At 38.2% G+C, this 19,950-nt stretch overlaps 1 long non-coding RNA gene across 1 annotated transcript; it reads left to right on the forward strand.

The window, feature by feature from the left end:
- Window positions 1-2,540: 2,540 nt before the first annotated feature.
- Window positions 2,541-13,167, forward strand: LOC126929802 (uncharacterized). The gene is made up of 3 exons (XR_007717279.1): window positions 2,541-2,720; window positions 4,727-4,797; window positions 13,022-13,167. It is a non-coding gene; the product is annotated as an uncharacterized LOC126929802 (long non-coding RNA).
- Window positions 13,168-19,950: the final 6,783 nt, after the last annotated feature.

A 19,950-nucleotide genomic window follows, 5' to 3' on the forward strand; every position in this document is an offset into this window, starting at 1 on the left:
TATTGATTTGCATATGTTGAACCAGTCTTGCATCCCTGGACTGAAGTCTTCTTGATTGTGGTTTATTAATTTATTGATGTGCTGCTGGATTCTGTTTCCTAGAATTTTGTTAAGAATTTTTGTGTCTATGTTAATCGGAGTAATTGGTCTGAAGTTTTCTTTTCGTGTGTTTCTCTGCCAGATTTTGGTATTAGGCTGATACTGGCTTCCTAGAATGAGTTAGGGAGGAGCCCCTCATCCTCAATTCTTTGGAATAGTTTCAATAGAACTAGTACCTGTTCTTTGTACATCTGGTAGAATTCAGCTCTGGCTTCATCTGCAATTCGCAATACAAATTTAACTCTGGAAAGAAGCACATTAAAATATTTTAAATGCTAACAGTCTTCATATTCCTGTCTTTTTTTTCAAATTTGATGGATAGATTTGATATATATAATGCAGATATTAGCGTTGGTATCTATGTTTGAAAAACATTATACTTAGAAGCATAATATAGAGAGATTTTTTTTATTATTATTTTTATTTATTTATTTATTTATTTATTTATTTTGAGATGGAGTCTCGCTCTGTCCCCCAGGCTGGAGTGCAGTGGCCGGATCTCGGCTCACTGCAAGCTCTGCCTCCTGGGTTCACGCCATTCTCCTGCCTCAGCCTCCCAAGTAGCTGGGACTACAGGCGCCCACCGCCAGGCTAATTTTTTGCATTTTTGATAGAGACGGGGTTTCACCGTGTTAGCCAGGATGGTCTCGATCTCCTGACGTCATGATCCACCCGCCTAGCCTCCCAAAGTGCTGGGATTACAGGCGTGAGCCACCGCGCCCGGCCAATATAGAGAGATTTTTAAAACATAAGCTCTAACTTAGATGTATCTTCTCTTACATGTTGCTAGGCTGAAGTTCTCAGTTGGGAATACCTATACTCATTCAGGTTCCACAGAAGTGAATTATGAGACTACAGTTTTTCCCGTGTTGGGAATGCTTGTTGGAATTCTGATCTTTACCTGGAGGAAAGCTTTCCTTGCTAACATGTCAATTTTGTATTAAGTTTAATTACTTCATCCTAGTGTTGTTAGACTGACAATCTGAAGCAAATCGAATGCTTTGATTATTGTGTGTGTGTGTGCAGTGAATATCTTGGATTACAAAAATGAGGAAAGTAATCATCTTTTCATGGCTATTTGGCAGACACACTCATTTCAAAGAGTGATTCTGAAACTTTATAGGCTTAGGGTTTTTTGTACAATTAATAATTATTGCATAGAAGTAACCAACACCCTGAATTAGGTGTTTGCCATTGTCATGCAGCTTTCATACATTTTACTGTATATGTGTATGGCCATAAATCATATGTAGAATTGATGTTTCTGTCCTAAAATTTCACTCATAGAAATGATTGTACATTATATATATTATTCAGCAGCTTTCTTTTGCTTACTCAGCATTATATTTTTGAAATCAGTTGATATGTTTTGTTCACACCCATTCATTTGATCAAAGAGATCCATCACTATTTTCAGAAGTAGCTCTAGTTGAGTTTACATTTTCTATAGTATTTCATGCTATGACTACCACATTTAATTAAACTCTCTTCATGGTGAGAAAAAGATGAAAACATTAAACAATGATAACAGATTCCAGAGGCCGGGCACGGTGGCTCAAGCCTGTAATCCCAGCACTTTGGGAGGCCGAGGCGGGCGGATCACGAGGTCAGGAGATCGAGACCATCCTGGCTAACACGGTGAAACCCCGTCTCTACTAAAAATACAAAAAGAAATTAGCCGGGCGTGGTGGCGGGCGCCTGTAGTCCCAGCTACTCTGGAGGCTGAGGCAGGAGAATGGCGTGAACCCGGGAGGCGGAGCTTGCAGTGAGCCGAGATCGCGCCACTGCACTCCAGCCTGGGCGACAGAGCGAGACTCCGTCTCAAAAAAAAAAAAAAAAAAAAAAAACCCAAAAAAATCCACAATGATAGCAGATTCCAAAGAGCTTTTGTTTAAGTGGATTGTATTTATTGATTATTTACTATATCAAAAACTGAAGTTGAATAATTTAAAATATAAGCATGCATTTCCATGCATTCCAATAGCCATTATAACTCCGGCCCATTAATCACCCATGATCTTATGACCATCACGCGTCTAATGGTTAAACGTAAGTTTCATTAGTAAAAGAAAGTTCATATTCCTGAAGACTCTTTATTATTAATAAACAAAGCTCTCATGGAAAACAAAATATATAATATCACTGAGTGAATCAAAGTAAGTAACACTAAAAAATAAAAATGTCGAAGATGATTGTTAATAAAACCGACATGAGTGAATGGCAAGTACAGGACATGCAGAATACAATAAGCCATGCAGGAGTGGTGTGTTTCTGGGGGAATGGAGGACAAGGGACTGCTTCTGTTTTAGAAGGAATTTCTCCACGTTAGTCAAGTTGTATTATGATTTACATTCTAATAATGACAACTTTACTTTCAGCTTTTTCAGCTTTGGATTTTAGTAATGAGATTCACGAAAGATCTGAAAATTTGAAAGTTAGTGATCTATGTCCATTTGTATCTCCACCAATGACCAAAACTGTGTTGGGATCCACAGACTTGGGGCAGATGAACTTAATAGATCAAGAAAAGATGACCACTGCAGCTGCATTTCTATTTTGGAATTACACTCTCCATGACCTGTGTGAGTCACAGCTACCAGAAAACAAAGAGAGCAAAGAAGGTAATAAAGAAGCACAGAGAATTCAGTCCCAGCATAGCTGTACGTGGCTTCATAACACCATAGTTGTAACTTTTAAAGAATCATTTTGTGGCAAAGTGTGTATTGTATTTACACCCTCCTTATACAAGCTACAACCAAACAGAGGACCTATCAGCAGGGCATTTGTGTTCTTCCTTTAACCAAAGCAACATAAAAATAACAAAGAGAATGAGAAGGATAAGTAATTTTGTTTAGGCTAGTATTTAACATAAACTTGAATGTGAGTCCAAGGATTACACATAGAACTTTGGGACTGGAGGGCAAGTGTAGGCAAGGATGTAAAGATTGCCTGCTCAAACACAATGTGGTTTCTTTGTTTTTCCGTTTCCATAGGTCTGAATTTGTATCAGTTGTAACTATATAAAATGTAGCCCAAAAAGCACCTTCCAAACCCCCAAATTAAGTTATTTTTAATAATTTCTGTGACTTTATGTAGTATAGAATTGACTTTCCCAGTATGAATGGTATCCTTGAGAATTTGCTAGATGGTGTCTTTTCGGCTGTGTCCACATAGTGTATCACCTTGTTTTAATGAGTAACAATTTACTAGGAATATTGGTTTGAAGGAAGGTGGTGTCATTTAAAAATAACATGAAAATACATTTTAATTTTACTAGGACACATAATCTGTTGAATAACTGCATCTAATATGTGTTCTACTTTATGTCCCAGTTAAATTCAGTGTCTTTAATCAGGTATACGATCAGATCTATATAGTAATAAATCATAAAATATTTTGCACCCCAATAGTTTCATTTCCTTTTTTACACGGTGAAATCCAGTCTCTGGAAAAAACACAAAAATTAGCCGAGCATGGCGGCACGTGCCTGTGGTCCCAGATACTCAGAGGCTGAGGTGGGAGAATCCCTAGAGTCCGGGAGGCAGAGGTTGTCGTTAGCTGAGATCGCACATCTGTGTTCCAGCCTGGGCGACAGACCAAGACCCTGTCTCAAAAACATGAAACAAAAGAAAAGGTGATTTGAAAGATTGTCCCATACAGTTTAGGACAAAGGGAGTAATAGACATGCATAGAAAGAATGTACATTTCAGGCGGTAAAGATACACTAGAAAAATCAGTGTAGTACTAAGTCAGCCTCAAGGAAAGAGACACCTGTTTATCTAAGGAAAGATAGCAAGAATCAAGGAATACTTCACACAGCAATGTGAGTGATGAAAAAGAAATGGTTAGAATGATAGAGGAAAACATTTCAGATATCGAGAACAGGCTGTGCACTGGTAAAAGTATAAATGGTTACAGTAATTCTGGAAATCACTGATCATAGGTGTAGTGTGTCGTTAAGAATGATACTACTGGGCTGGGCGCAGTGGCTCATGCCTGTAAACTCAGCACTTTGGGATGCTGAGGCAGGTGGATCACCTTAAGTCAGGAGTTCAAGATTAGCCTGGTTAACATGGTAAAACACCATCTCTACTAAAAATACAAAAATTAGCTGGGCATGGTGGTGCATGCCTGTAGTTCCAGCTACTCAGGAAACTGAGGCAGGAGAATCAGTTGAACCTGGGAGGTGGAGGTTGCCGTGAGCCTAGATCATGCCACTGCACTCCAGCCTGGGCAACAAGGCGAGACTCCATCTCAAAAAAATAAAATAAATAACACGGCACTGTTATGAAGTAGAGAACAGCATACAGTGTTACCATAGATGTTCTTAGTGTATTTTTACACTTTGTTTTGTTTCCGATGGTTTTGTTTATTTATGTTGGGTAGATACATTTGTGAGAAAATCTTTGAGCTGTTTTGTGTGGCTTGCACTGGTGATATCTAGTGTCCTGGAGGGGTTTGTTGAAGTTTTGGATAACTGGAAGTATTTCTTAAAGAAATAAATATTTCACTAAACATTAAGCTTCGTTTAAACTCTCAATTTATAAAATATTTTTATATTGACTTTAGCCTTTATCTAACTCTTCTACGTAGTTCATTTTAACTAACTATATGGATTTGTCAGCAGAACAAGATTTAGAAGTGACATCAGAGCAAAAGCCAGAAAAGCTTGAAGGAAGTGAAAAGAACAAGCCACAGGTGTGTACAAATTTGAACCTAAATACTGATTTTATGTTGTTTTCTTTGCTTTAATGACGTGACATAGACCAAATGAAATTACCTTTCACACTAGCTGTTTGGAATCAATAGATCATAATTTAATGTTTAGTTTTGAAAGCATTTTTAATGATATATAAACTTTAAAATGTTCTTAGAATCTATAGTATCTCATAGCTACTGTTTAACTCTTGATATAGAGGCAAACAATGTTTAGAGTTTTATTTGGTCTTCCGTTTTTATAACCTCCTTACATGATAAAGAATGTAACGTTAAATGTTGCATTTTACTATTTAGCATTAGAAATGATAAACAATTGAGCGTAAAGGCCACTGAGCTACATTCATGTGAAAGGAGCACTCATTCCCAGGAGTTCAAAATTTGGAGATTGATATTGCTGATCATTAGTACCAACATTAAAGATTTATTTTAGCTTTTGGTCTCTAGTTGACTTCGTTGTCCATGTTCAGGGAGAAAATGGTCTTATAAAGTCAACCCAACTGCTGATGAAGAGAATCGTGCTTTGCAGATTGGGATCTTTGGTGTTAAGACACAAACAGTAACTTTGTGACTTATTTCAATGCAGGAAATCAGTAAATGTTACTAATTTTAAAACCCACTGTCATTAGTGGACCTTGTAATAAATTAGAACTGGATTTAAGCAGAGAGTGTATCTAGATACATAACACTATCTTATTATGATACATTATTGGAAATAAAATTTAAGAATTTGCTTTTTCTTTCTGATTGATGCTGATTTGGGCTCTGAATAATTTAAAGTTTACTCTTCTCCAGTTAGTAATCTTTAGAAAAAGTGCTTAAATGCACTGTAGGGCTTGGCCTTTAAGGTGTCATATGGTAAAATCTTTTTAGGAAAAGAGGACTTTGCAACGCTACAAATCATCTGCTAATTCATTTTTGGTAGATTTAACACATCATCATTTTTATTTATGTATTTATTTTTAATGTTTTTGTGGGAACATAGTAGATATATATGTTTATGGGGTACATGAGATATTTTGACTGAGGCATGCAATGCGAAATAAGCACATCATGGAGAAAGGGGTATCTATCTCCTCAAGCATTTATCCTTTCAGTTGCAAACAATCCCATTACACTCTTTAAGTTATTTTACAATGTACAATTAAGTTATTATTATTATTGAGTTATTATTGACTATAGCCGTCCTATTGAAACACATCATGAATTAAGTTGAGTGCAAACAAACAATGACAGTTTTCTGGTTCATGTTTCTCTCCTACTTCAGGGTGAGGTGAATTATTTTTTACTTCTTAATTATAATCCAGTGATTTAGGAGGAGCTAGACATAGAGTAATATTTTTAACAGTTGAATTTAAATTATTTTCTAATTTTAATGATTTTCCAGTTTTTCTTTGTTCTTTTTACTTAGGATTTCTTTGGCTATTGTGGCTCTTTGTTGGTTCCATATGAATTTTAGGATTTTTTTTCTAATTCTGTGAAAAATCATGTTGGTATTTTGAAAGGAATTGGGTGGAATCTGTAGGTTGCTTTGGGCAATACAGTTGTTTTAATGCTATTATTTTTTTCTATCCGTGAGCATGAGTTTTTTCATTTATTTGTGTCATCTACAGTTTCTCTCGCCATATTTTGTAGTTTTCCTTGTAGAGATCATTCACCTCCTTGGTTACATAGATTCCTAGGTATTTTATTTCATTTTATTTTTGTTGTTATTTGTAAATGGGATTGTCTTCTTGATTCAGTTCTCACACTGATTTTGATAGGAATTGGGTGGAATCTGTAGGTTGCTGCAGTAGAGAAATTCTACTGATTTTTGTGTGTTGATCCAGAAACTTTGCTAAATTCATTTATCAAATCTAAGGAGGTTTTTATGGAGTCTTTAGGGTTTTCTAGACATAAGAGCATACCATCAGTGAAGAGAGAAAATTTGATGTCTTCTTTTTTAATTTGGATGCCTTTTATTTCTTTTCTCTTTGCCGATTGCTCTGGCTAGGACTTGCAGTACTCTGTCGAGCAGGAGAGGTGAAAATGGGCATCCTTGTCTTGTTCCTGTTCATAGAGGAATGCTTTCAACTTTTTACCTCTTCCATATGATGTTGACTGTGGGTTTATCGTATATTGCCTTTTTTATTTTGAGATATGTTCCTTCTATGCCTAGTTTGTTGAGTTTTTATCGTAAAAGGATGCTGGATTTTATCAAATGCTTTTTCCACATGTATTGAGATGATTGAAGGTTTTTGTCCTTAATTTTGTGTGTGAGATGAATCACATTGATTGATTTGCATATTTTGAGCCCTCCTTGCATCCCTGGAATAAAACACATTGGATCATGATGTACTTACTATCTTTTTAATGTGCTGTTGGATTCAGGCTGCTAGCATTTTGTTGTGGATTTTTGCATATCTGTTTACCATGGATACTGGTCTGTAGTGCTCTTTTTATGTTGTGTCCTTGTCTGGTTTTGATATCAGATTAATACGGGCTTCACAGAATGAGTTAGTGGGGAGTCTGTCCTTGTCAATTTTTTGGAAGAGTTTCAGGAGGATTGGTACCAGCTCTTTTTTTTATGTTTGGTAGATTTTGGCTGTGAATCCATCTGGTCCTGGGCTTTTATTTGTTCAGAGGTTTTTTTTAGTAGTAATTCTGTTTCAGAATTCATTATTGGTTTATTCAGGATTTCTGTTTCCTCCTGGTTTAATCTTGGGAGGTTGTATGTTTCCAGGAATTTTTCCATTTCCTCTAGCGAATCATTGTTTATAATAAATAGTCTCTGATGATCTTTTCTATTTCTGTGGTATCAGTTGTAATGTTTTCTTTCTTATTTCTGATTTTGATTATTTGACTTTCCTCTCATTTTTTGGTTAGTGTAGCTAGGGCTTTATCAGTTACGTTCATCTTTTCCAGGAGTCAGCTGTTGGTTTTTGATCCTAGGCATTGTTGTTTTGGTTTCTATTTCATTTGGTTCTTCTCTGATCTTTGTCATTTCTTTCTTTCTGCTTTGGATTTGGTTTGTGGTTAGTTTTCTAATTTTTTAAGGCACAATGTTAGGTTGTTAATTCATTATCTTTGTATTATTTTAATGTAGGCATTTAGTGTCATAAAATTCCAGTGGTCTTAGTATGCTGTATTTCCATTGTCATTTGTGTCAAAATCTTTTTTTAATTTCCATCTTCACTTCTTTGCTGACCCAAAGATCATTCCAGTGCATATTAATTTCTATTTATTTCTATAATTTCTGACATTTCTCTTGGTTAAGATTTCTAGTTTTATTCCACTGTGCTTTCAAAAGATACCTGATATGATTTTGATGTTTAAAAATTTATTGAGACTTATTTTGTGGCCTAACATATGGTCTATCTTGGAGAATGTTCCACGTGCTGATGAGTAGGATGTATAGCCTTTAGTTACTGGGTAGCATGCTCTATAAATACTGGTTAAATCGGTTTGGTCTGAAGTCCAATTTGAGTTCAATGTTTCTTTCTTGATTTTCTGTCTCAATAATTTCTCTAGTGGTGTCAGTGGGGTATTGAAGTTCCCCACTCAGATTGTGTTGCTATCTATATGTGGTTCTAATCATATTTGTTGTATAAATCTGAGTGCTCCAGTTTTAGGTGCATATATATATTTAAGATTGTTTTTATCCTGTTGCTAAATTAATCCATTTATTATAATATAATGACATTCTTTGTCTTTTTAACTTTTTTTAAATTTAAAATCTGTTTTATATAATAAAAGTATAGCTATTTCTGCTCACTTTTGGTTTCTGTTGGCATGGAGTATCTTTTTCCCTGCCACTACTTTTGGTCTATAAATGTCCTTACAGTTAATGTGAGATTGTTGTAAGCAACATGGAGTTGGGTTATGTTTTTAAATCTATCCCACCAATCTATATCTTTTAAGTGGAGCATTAAATCAATTTAAATCCAAGGTTAATATTGATATGTGAGATTTTGTTCCTGTTGTAATGTTATGTGTTTCCTGGATGTTTTAAAAGTTCTTTGTTCCTTGTTTCCTTCTGTCTGTGTTTGTGGTCTAATGGAGTTCTGTCATGTTGCCATTTGATTTCTTTCTCTCACCCTTTGTGTAACTGTTTTTAGGAATCCTGTTAAATTTATTCTATGTTATTTACTTATTTATTTTAGAGACAGGGTCTCACTCGGTCACCCAGACTGGAATGCAGTGGTGGAATCATAGCTCACTGCAGCCTCAAGTTTCCAAGCTCAAGTGATCCTCTTGCCTTGGCCTCTGATATAGTTTGCATGTTTGTCCCCTTCAAATCTCATATTGAAATGTGATTCCTGATGTTGGAGGGGAGCCTGGTAAGAGGTGTTTGCATCATAGTGTCAGATCCCTCATGAATGGTTTGGCCCCATCCCTTGGCGAAAGTGAGTTCTTGCTCTGAGTTTGCATATGGTTGTTTGAAAGTGTGTGGCACTTCCCCCTCTCCATGCTCTCATACTCAACATGTGTCACACCTGCACTTCCTTTGCATTCTGCCATGATTGTAAGCTTCCTGTGGCCCTCACACCATGTTTCCTGTGCAGTGTGCAGAACCATGAGCCAATTAAACCTGTTTTCTTTATAAATTAACCAGCCTCAGGTATTTCTTTATAACAATGCAAAAATGGCCTAACACAGAAAATTGGTACCAAAGATTTGGTGTTACAATAAAAATACCAGAAAACCAGAAGCAGCTTTGGGTTTGGGCAGTTAGCAGAGACTGGCAGAGTTTGGAGGGCTCAGCAGAAGACAGGAAGATGAAAGTTTGGAACTTCATTAGAGACTTGTTAAGTGGTCAGAACCAAAATGTGATAGGAATCTGGGCAGTGAAGGCCAGGTCTCAGATGGAATGAAAAAGTTGTTGGGAAATGGAATGAAGATCACCCTTGTTATGCCTTAGAAAACAGTGTGGCTGCATTGTGCCCAAGTCCTAGGGATCTGTGGATATTGAGCTTAAAAATGACGACTTAGGGTATTTGACAGAAGAACTGTCTAAGCAGCTAGGAGTTCAAGAAGTAGCCTGACTGCCTCTAGCAGCCTACAGTCAGATACGGGAGAAAAGGAATGGCTTAAAGTTGCAACTTGTATTTAAACTGGAAGCAAAGTGTAAAGCTTGGAAAATGTACAACCTGGCCATGTAATAGGGAAAGAAAAAGCCTTTTTAGGAGAGAAATGCAATGGGATGGGGAGCAGCCACTTGTTACAGAGATTATCATAACTAAAACATAGCCAAGTTCTAATATCCAAAATGTTAGGGAAAATGACCTGAAGTTATTCCAGAGCTCTTCTAGGCAGCCCCTTTCATTACAGGCCCAGAGGTCTAGGAAGAAATAATGGTTTCAGGGGTCATGCCCAGGCCCTGTTAACTCTGCTCAGCTCCATGACACTGTTTCTCACATCCATGCCACTCTGGCTTCAGAGACTCAATGGGGCTCAGGTACAGTTTGGGCTGCCACTCCAGTGAACACAAGCCATATGCCTTGGTGGCTTCCACACGTTGTTAAACCTGCAGGTGCACAGAATGCAAGAGTGAAGGAGGCTTAGTGGCTTCCATCTAGATTTCAGAGGATGTATGGGAAAACCTGAGTCCAGGCAGAAGCCTGCTGCAGGACAGAGCCCTCGCAGGGAAAAAAAGCCTCTCCTAGGGCAATGCCAAAGGGAAATGTGGGGTTGGATTCCCTGCACCAAGTCCCCACTGTGGTACCACCTAGTGGAGCTGTCAGAAGGGGGTTGCTGACATCCAGACCCCAGAATGGTAGATCCACTAGCATCTTGCACCCTTCACCTGGAAAAACCACAGGCATTCAACGCTAACATGTGACAGCAGTCACAGGGGCTGCAGCCTGCAAAGCTACAGGAGCAGCGTTGACAAAGGCCTTGGGGGCCTACACCTTGCACCCATGTGCCTTGGATGTGAGACATGGAGTCAGAAAAAGTATTATTTCAGAGCTTCAAGATTTAATGACTTCCCTGCTGGGTTTAGACTTGCCTGGGGCCTGTTGCCCCTTAATTTTGGCCAATAGCTCCCTTTTGGAATGAGAATTGTTACCCAATGCCTGTAGCTTTCTTGTATCTTGGAAGTAAATAACTTCTTCTTTTTTTTTTTTTTTTTTTTTTTTTTTTTTTTGAGGTGGAGTCTGGCTGTCTTGCCCAGGCTGGAATACAGTGGCCGGATCTCAGCTCACTGCAAGCTCCGCCTCCCGGGTTCACGCCATTCTCTTGCCTCAGCCTCCCGAGTAGCTGGGACTACAGGCGCCCGCCACCTCGCCCGGCTAGTTTTTTTTTTGTATTTTTTAGTAGAGACGGGGTTTCACTGTGTTAGCCAGGATGGTCTCGATCTCCTGACCTCGTGATCCGCCCGTCTCGGCCTCCCAAAGTGCTGGGATTACAGGCTTGAGCCACCGCGCCCGGCGGAAGTAAATAACTTCTTTTTGATTTTGCAGGCTCATAGGTATAAGGAACTCATCTCCAAATGAAACTTTGGACTTGGGCCTTGGGACTTTTCAGTTAGTGCTGGATGAGTTAAGACTTAGAGGAACTGTTTTGAATGCATGATTATATTTCAAAATGTGAGAAGGTCATGAGATTTGAGGGGCCAGAGGTGGAATGATATGGTTTGGAAGTTTGTTCCCTTTAAATCTCCTATTGAAATATAATTCCCAGTGTTGGAGTTGGGGCTTGATAGAAGATGATTGGATGATGGGAGCATTTGGCTCATGAATGGTTTAGCCCAACCCCTTGCTATTAAGTGAGTTCACATGAGAGTGGCTTGTTTAAAAGTGTGTGGCACCTCCCTCCTCATGCTCCTATTCTCACTCTTGCTATGTGATGTGCCTGCTTCCCCTTTGCCTTTTTCCATGATTGTAAGCTTCCTGAGGCTCTCACCAGGAGCAGATGCTAATGACACACTTACTGCACAGCCTGCAGAACTGTGAGCCAATTAAACTTCCCTTTTTGTAAATTAAGCAGCCTCAGGTAATCCTTTATAGCAAGACAAGATTTGCCTACTATAGCCTCCAAGTAGCTGGGACTACAGGCATACACACCACATCCAGCTAATTTATTTTAAATTATTTTTGTAGAAATGCCATCTTGTTACATAGCACAGGCTGGTCTCAAATCCCTGGCCTCAAGTCACCCTCCTGCCTTGGCCTCCTAAAATGCTTGCATTGTACGCATGAATCACTGTATACTAGCTATGAATTTTACACTTCAGTGTGTTTTTATGAATGATGAACATCGACAGCTGTTTTCCATGTTTAGGCCTTCTTTGAGCATTTCTTCTAGGGCTGATCTAGTGGTGAAGAATTCCCTCAGCATTTGCTGGTCTGGAAAAGACTTGTTCTCCTTCATTTATGAAGCTTTTTCTAGCTGGAGAGAAAATTCTAGGATGGCAGTTTATTTCTTAAAGCATTGTGAAAATAGGATCCCAGTCTCTTCCGCCTTGTAAGACTTCTGCTGAGAAGTTGACGTTAGTTTGATCAGGTTTCTTTTATAGATGACTTGATGCTTTCTTCTTGATGATTGTAGGATTTTTTCGTTCCTGTTTAGACAGTCTGATATCTATATGGCATGGTGTAGTCTTTCAGTGTATTCATCTGGTGTTCTTTGGGCTGATTGTGTGTGTGTGTGTGTATATACATGTATTTCAGTGAGCACCTTCACTTTTTTGATATCCCAGGAGCCACAAGAAAAAGAATTATAAAATGTGGTGGGAAACAGAATAGCTTAGTGAAGAAAGGGGCTTCCTTTCTCTTCCTGAAGCCCCAAATGTCACATCCTCTAAATCTGGCTGTTTGATGTAAAATCCAGGAGGTAAAGGCAGAAGATGACGCATATTTGTCTTTGTCTTTTTATTTCTGTTTCTTCCCAGTTAAATGGATGAAAATTCATATGAGATAGCAAAGAATGGATGGAAATAAAAGGATAAAATTTAGAAGAGCCCTTTTGAAATTTTGGAAAATTCTGTCTCATTCACTCACACAGAAATAAAGCTAACTTTATACAAATGTCAGTGATAAAATTATGCTACTTATATCTTATAATTCTATATATAATCCTATATATAATAACATAAGCACAAAATATTTTAATGACTAAAATTGTGAAAGTTAAACTGTGAAGTGATACAATCAATTAAAACAGAACAATTTTTCAATTGGATAAAATGATAACAATTATCCTATCTATGAAACTTTCACTAAAGGCTGAGGGAGAAAGGAAGAAGCATGCAAGGAATGAAACAGAAGCATCAAGAAACCTACATGATGGCTCCACTGATGACCATATTCAACAAGGAGAGAGTGGAGAAACTGACGGTCAGCAAATTCCTAGGACAGAGCATGAAGAGTGCGATAGGTAAGCCTATTTAACAGTATTTAACAGTAGATCATTTCTACTGTACTATAAAAGTAACCCTAATTTGGGCAAATATCCATGATTGACAAATTTTACACTTTTACAAGAGATATTCAGCCTTGCCTGATCATAAAAATGCAAAAAAATAAAGAGGTACCATTTTTTCAATTATATCAATATTTTATTTAAAAATAATAACCATTGTTGACAAATGTGAGGAAAAAGGGATTCTCATACACTGTGGGTAAATGAAATTGGTAAATTCTTCTTGAATGGTAATTTAGTAGTGTGTCAAAATTTCAACATTCCTTTCACCTGAGACCTTCACTGCTGGGACTAGATCCTACAGGAAGCCATGATTTGTGTTAATACATACATATTAAGGACTTCATACTATATAATTTACAAAAATTTGGTTTATACAATAAGATTGTTTCCTTCATTGATCACCTTTTATTCCTGTTGTGGAACTCAGTATTTTAATATGAGTCATTACTCTGTACATTGGATGAGGATAAAATATCCTAGAGTTAAATGGCTGTTATCAAGCACAAAATACTGCCCATGAAACGTTTAGTCTTTCTGTGGTATTTATTTATAAATATGAGCAAAATGATGATCAGCATCTGTAATCTAGAAATGTTCCAGTAGTCTTTTTAGTTCTATAATTTTATGAACTTATAATACCCTGGTTTTGCATTTTTAAATGCCATATGTATTTTAAAAATCTTCAAAGTGTTAAAATAGACTGTATACTCATTATATAAGATTAGAAAAATGCAGCTAAATGACAAGTAAATTAGATGGTTCATGATCATGCCACTTAGGGAGGATGACCTTGAAAGAACTGCCTGTACTTGAGGGCTCACATTTCCTTTCCATTCACTCTAAAAGTCACTCCAGTAATTTTCTCTCCCATCACTCCTCCAAAATTGTTTTTCTCAAGGTTACCACTGATTTTCACTTTAATAAATCCAGCCATAATTTCTGAGACCCTGTTTTATTCAACCTACCAGCAACGCCTCACTCAACAGAGAACTCCCTGCTTCTCAGCACTTCCCTCACTTGGCTTTCAGGATCTCTCTCCCTCACCTGGCTTCTCCTGCCTTTCTAGTTCATCTATCACAGTCTGTTTGGCTTGCTTCTCCTCATCCCCCACCTTTCACACATTGACATGTCCCACGGCTCAGTCCTCAGTCTTCTTTCTCATGACTGTTACTATCCTGTATATTGAGAATGATGTCCAAATGTGTATCTCCAGCCCAGGTCTCTCTCCTTAATTTCAGACCTGCAAACTGCCTCCTTGACATCTCTCTTTGGTCACCTGTTGAGTATCGCAAACTTGTCAGGTCCGAAATCGGGCTTCTGATGCTCTTCTTCATACCTTCCCCACAGGTAGTCTTTCCTACTTGGGTACATGGCAACTCATTCAGTTGCTCTGACAATAAACCTTCGTGTCACCCTTGACTCATCTCTCTCTGTCTTTCTTTCTCTCTGATACCTGACATCTAATCTGTCGTCACGTCTTACGAGGCCTATCTTCAAAATATATCCAAAAGCCAGTCACATCTTACATGTTCAAGCCACTACCATGTTCTGTCTCCATGAGTGTAACAGACTGCCAGTTGATCTTGTTTCTTTTTCTTAATTCTCTGTTTATGAATTCTTAACCCAGAGGACCTGCTAAAACATGTTAGATGATGGCACTCCTCTGCTCACAACCTAATTGCCTCTTATTTCTCTCAGAATATATGCCAATGTTCTTTCTAATACCTAAAAGGCAATGTGTGACCTGACCTGTTATCTCTCCAACTTAAACTTCTATTTTTCTATTCCTTTTGCTCCGTTCCAACCACGCTAAACTTCTCGCTGTTCCTGAAGCACTCCAGACTTACCTCTGTACTTGGCAGTTCACTCTGTCTGGGATGGTTTTCCCTCAGATATCCTCCCGGCTTGCCCCTTCTGTTCCTTCAGGTCTTTGTCTAACAGCCATGTTCTCAGCAAGACCCTTTCTGGTCATTCTACTATTTCTACCAGCCCTCCTCCCCAACACATAAAACCTTTCATTTTCCTGCTTTAGTTTTTTCCCTCTAGCGTAGTGTATATTTTGCCTATCGATTGTATTTGTTATTGTGTGTTTACTTCACTCTTGAGTGGGATTCCTATTTATTGCTGTACCCTCAGTGCCTAGAAAAGTGCCTAGCAGATAGTGTGTATCAACTTAATAAGTATTTATCAAATGAGTGAATAGAATTTACCCTGGGTATATTGATTTAGACATTAAGTGGATTCTTACTTAAAAACCAGTTTGACGTGGGTTCATTTTGACAATTTTATCTGGAAGTTATATTCATATTTTGGATTCTGTTGGCTCTTTCCATCTAGGGAGAAAAGCCCAATATTGTGGTTATTCACAAATTATTCTTTTTCTGGTAATTACGATAGTTTTAATTATGGTACTGTGGACCAAAGGAATTGCAAACTTCATTTGTATTTTCTTAAGCAAAATAAAATATAGGGGTGGTAGATGTAATTGAACTTGAAAACATTTTCCCAAAGCATTAGAAGCCTTCAGTGATTATTAAAAAAAAAGGCAAGGTTGGAATTCATTTCCATCTATAGTGGGAGAGATGTGCTGGTCAGGCACAGTCTCTTCTGATGGAGCAGCTGCTGATCTTACATAGGGTTTTGGTAAGAGTGGAGTTGAAGGACTGGCTGAGTTTTAAAGGAATAAATGGGTTGATATCACCTGGAGCAGCATGGTTATCAGAGTGAGATTGTTGTGGATTGGCTGGCATTTCCAGGCTCACTGATTGGAGTGAGTTTGTCTCTGATTGTTTCTGTGTCAGAAGCAAGCAGCTGACATTGATTGGTTGGTGGGTGAGGCCACTGGTCATTGAGTAGATTTAAAACTGGTTCTGGGTAACTACTTGTTACCATGGCTACAGGTCAGTCCTTTCCTAACTGGAAGGCAACTTTAACCAGATGCTTTCTGCTCATTAAAACTTTACAGAAAAGCATCTCTGATTTTTTGCTTCTTTCTATTTTACACTTTTTCGGGTTCCTAGGAATCACCTAGATGCCACGTGCCCAGACTTTGTGCTCACATCCCGATCTCTAAGTAGGATGACTTTCGTGTACATTTTTCCTCGTGCGCTTCCCTTACATTTTGCTACTTCTGTAAAGCCTTCTTTGTGCTCAGAAAAGCTTTTCATAGATCAGCTCTTACATATTGCATTGTAGTATAATTGTGTATTTATCAGTCTTTTGAAGCAGAGAATATACATTTCCTTGCATTTGGTTGGTACTTCATAACAGGTTTTTGTATTAAGAAATGAATTGAGATGGAAAAGAGTTGCAGTTTTATAAAAATTTGGTTTACTATTTTTTGTCTGTAGAATTACTAGAAAACATTATCTTTTTAATGAATTTTTTGAAGTAGTGTCCCTGCCTTGCATATGAAGAAAGTAAAGAAAAATGAACATGAAGAATGGATCACAACAGAATCTGTGACTCTGCTAGTATTTAAGAAGGCCGATTTAATAACTCATGATCTGCTGCAAGTGACTGATGACAGCAGTTTAACTGAAATAGATGAGAAAGAAAGAAGGTAAAATTGATGCGTTCTTTATTTCTCTGTAAAGGAACGTTAGCAGTGATTACTTTTTCTGAAAATAGAATAGTAAAATACTTCAAAGCTACAGAATACTCAACAGTAGCAATGCTGCTGAAAGATCGATTAAGATAAGGACGAGACCGGGCGCGGTGGCTCAAGCCTGTAATCCCAGCACTTTGGGAGGCCGAGATGGGTGGATCACGAGGTCAGGAGATCAAGACCATCCTGGCTAACACAGTGAAACCCCGTCTCTACTAAAAAAAAATACAAAAAACTAGCCGGGCGAGGTGGCGGGCGCCTGTAGTCCCAGCTACTCGGGAGGTTGAGGCAGGAGAATGGCGTGAACCTGGGAGGCAGAGCTTGCAGTGAGCTGAGATCCGGCCACTGCACTCCAGCCTGGGTGACAGAGCGAGACTCCGTCTCAAAAAAAAAAAAAAAAAAAAAAAAAAAAAGATAAGGATGAGTGGGTTTGACAAGGAGCAGTTTCAATAAATGATCACCGTGGAACCCTGACTCTAGTGGATGACAGTAGACATTTCTAGAGAGAACATTGTCTGTGAAAGGCAACAAAGAAATGGGTAATAAGTGAAAAGGAATATGGGATTCAAGGGTGTTTTCTTCTTTTATTTTAAAATAGAAGCTTTTAGAGTATGTTTGTATTCTTTTGTAATTGATCCAGTAGAGAAGGGCATGCTTATGAGATTTAATTTGGTTTGCATGCCTAAGCATTAGAAAGCTTGATACAGTGTTATTTAAAGATTTATAGTAAACTAATTCTTTTCCCTCTGCTATTCATGTATAATTTTATGGTAAGAGGTTATTCCTTCAGAATTGAGTTGGAAATGGAATATTCTAATGAAACTGAACATAAAAATGATGACCGAAAAGTTAAACTATCATAGATAGATTCTTTAAAGTAATGTAATAATAAATGTACAAACATTAGGTCATACCAAATAGTATTTACATATTTCTTGGTGATTGATATTACAATACCTTTGATAATAGCATCATAAATAGCTATGATTTGGTGAGGTACTCAGAAATATCAGGTATGTCAACTCTATAGCTGTTTAGCTTCTGGAGAGAAGAGGATGATTCTGTTTATGTACAATAGAAAAGCAAGCTACTGATGATCTATCAAGGATTATTACTTTTAGATTATACAGTTTTGAAGTATAACAACCATGTTTTCCTGGACCAACTGACATGTATTGTGTGCTCAAGAAGCATTAGTTGAATGCAGGAATAAATGGTTGAATAGATGAATGAATGCCTGTTGATGGATCTTTAGCAAAAAATTGAATTGTTTGTTCATTGAAAGTAGGTTTCTAAAGTTGCCTATGTATAAGTTCTTAGTAGTTTTTTTAATTGCAAGATTCAGAAAATATTACTTATAATTTTGGCCAGAAATAGAATGAAAGTCTGGATTAATGTGCTATCGTATCACTTAAAAACAGCTGAAAATAAATACTGAGTTCATGGCATGCTGTGAAACACATGTTTTGGAGCCAGAATTCCCGAGTTTGAATGCTGGGTCTGCTATCGACCAGCTGTAGGGCTGGGGAGAGTTACATGAGTTTCCTGTGCCTGATTTCTTCCTTTATAAAATAGCTGATACATTACCCACCTCACATAATTGCAGTGAGGATTCAAGTGCATTTTTACAAGATGTACAGGGCTTAGAAGAAAGCATCCAACTGCCTACTAAGGCCTGAAAAGCTAAGTAATAACATTTAAGAGGAGTTTCTCTCATATAAGCACATAAGTAATATTTTCCAAATAGCTTGTTTTCATTGAAAATGACAATAACAAAAAGTGGTATATATCTTCTATCAAATAATGCAAGTAACCTGTTTTTCCTTTTGCTGTGGCTGTCAAAAAGCTTACTCTAAATTTAATTTTGGGTTGTATAGTTAATTAGCAGTATATTTTCTTTGACCCTTGATGTAGCTTTTTCTGTTTATAGTTTAATCTCCCTTGTATAAAATAATTGTATTTTCCATTCCCTGTAAAAAACTTACCTGTAGGCCAGGTGCAGTGGCTCACACCTGTAATCCCAGCACTTTGGGAGGCCAAGGCAGGTGGATCACGAGGTCAGGAGTTCAAGACCACCCTGACCAACACGGTGAAACCCCGTCTCTACTTAAAATACAAAAATTAGCCAGGTGTGGTGGTGCGCACCTGTAATCCCAGCCACTCGGGAGGCTGAGGCAGGAGAATCCCTTGAACCCAGAGGCAGAGGTTGCAGTGAGCCGAGATCATGCCACTGCACTCCAGCCTGGGTGACAGAGCAAGACTCTGTCTCAAAAGAAGAAAAAAAAATTACCCGTAAACTTTAAGAATAAGAGAAATACATAACAAATACAGAGATTTTATACACAAGACAATAGTTTTAGATATTCTTTGTATTTTACATATTTGTCGTTTGCCTGACATGAACTTTTTGTTGTTTTAGGCTTACAAAGAAAACATCTAATGAGAAGGACAAGGTATTGTTAAAAATATGTTATCGTGAATATGATTGTTAAAAAATACATTAGGAGAGGTAAAGTTGGCCGGGTGCGGTGTCTCACGCATATAATCCCAGCACTTTGGGTGGCCAAGGTGGGCGAATCATGAGGTCAGGAGATTGAGACCATCCTGGCTAACACGGTGAAAACCCGTCTCTACTAAACAAAATACAAAAAATTAGCCGGGCATGGTGGCGGGCGCCTTTAGTCCCAGCTTCTTGGGAGGCTGAGACAGGAGAATGGCCTGAACCCGGGAGGCGGAGCTTACAGTGAGCCAAGATCGCGCCACCGCACTCCAGCCTGGGCGACAGAGCGAGATCCATCTCAAAAAAAAAAAAAAAAAAAAAAAAAGGGTAAAGTGAAAAAACAGAGAATCTGTGATTGTAAAGACATTTACTTTGAAAAAGTAATTAGAAACAGCAGCCAGCGACCCCTCCAAAGCACTGCTGCCCAAGGAATCCCCACCTACCCTCCAAAGCATTTCCGCCCACAGCAGCCCCCTGGAGTGCTTCTCTTTGCAGCCTTCCATTGCCTCACCAGAGCCCTATCATCCCCAGCACCCAATGGAGTTCTCTTGCCAGTGGTCTGGGAGCACCTTTTCCCCCAGGCCATCAGTGGTCAACTACAAGAGACCGGAGAACAAAGCCA

This window comes from Macaca thibetana, chromosome 10 (genome assembly GCF_024542745.1).
Source record: "Macaca thibetana thibetana isolate TM-01 chromosome 10, ASM2454274v1, whole genome shotgun sequence".
Lineage (NCBI taxonomy): Eukaryota > Metazoa > Chordata > Mammalia > Primates > Cercopithecidae > Macaca > Macaca thibetana.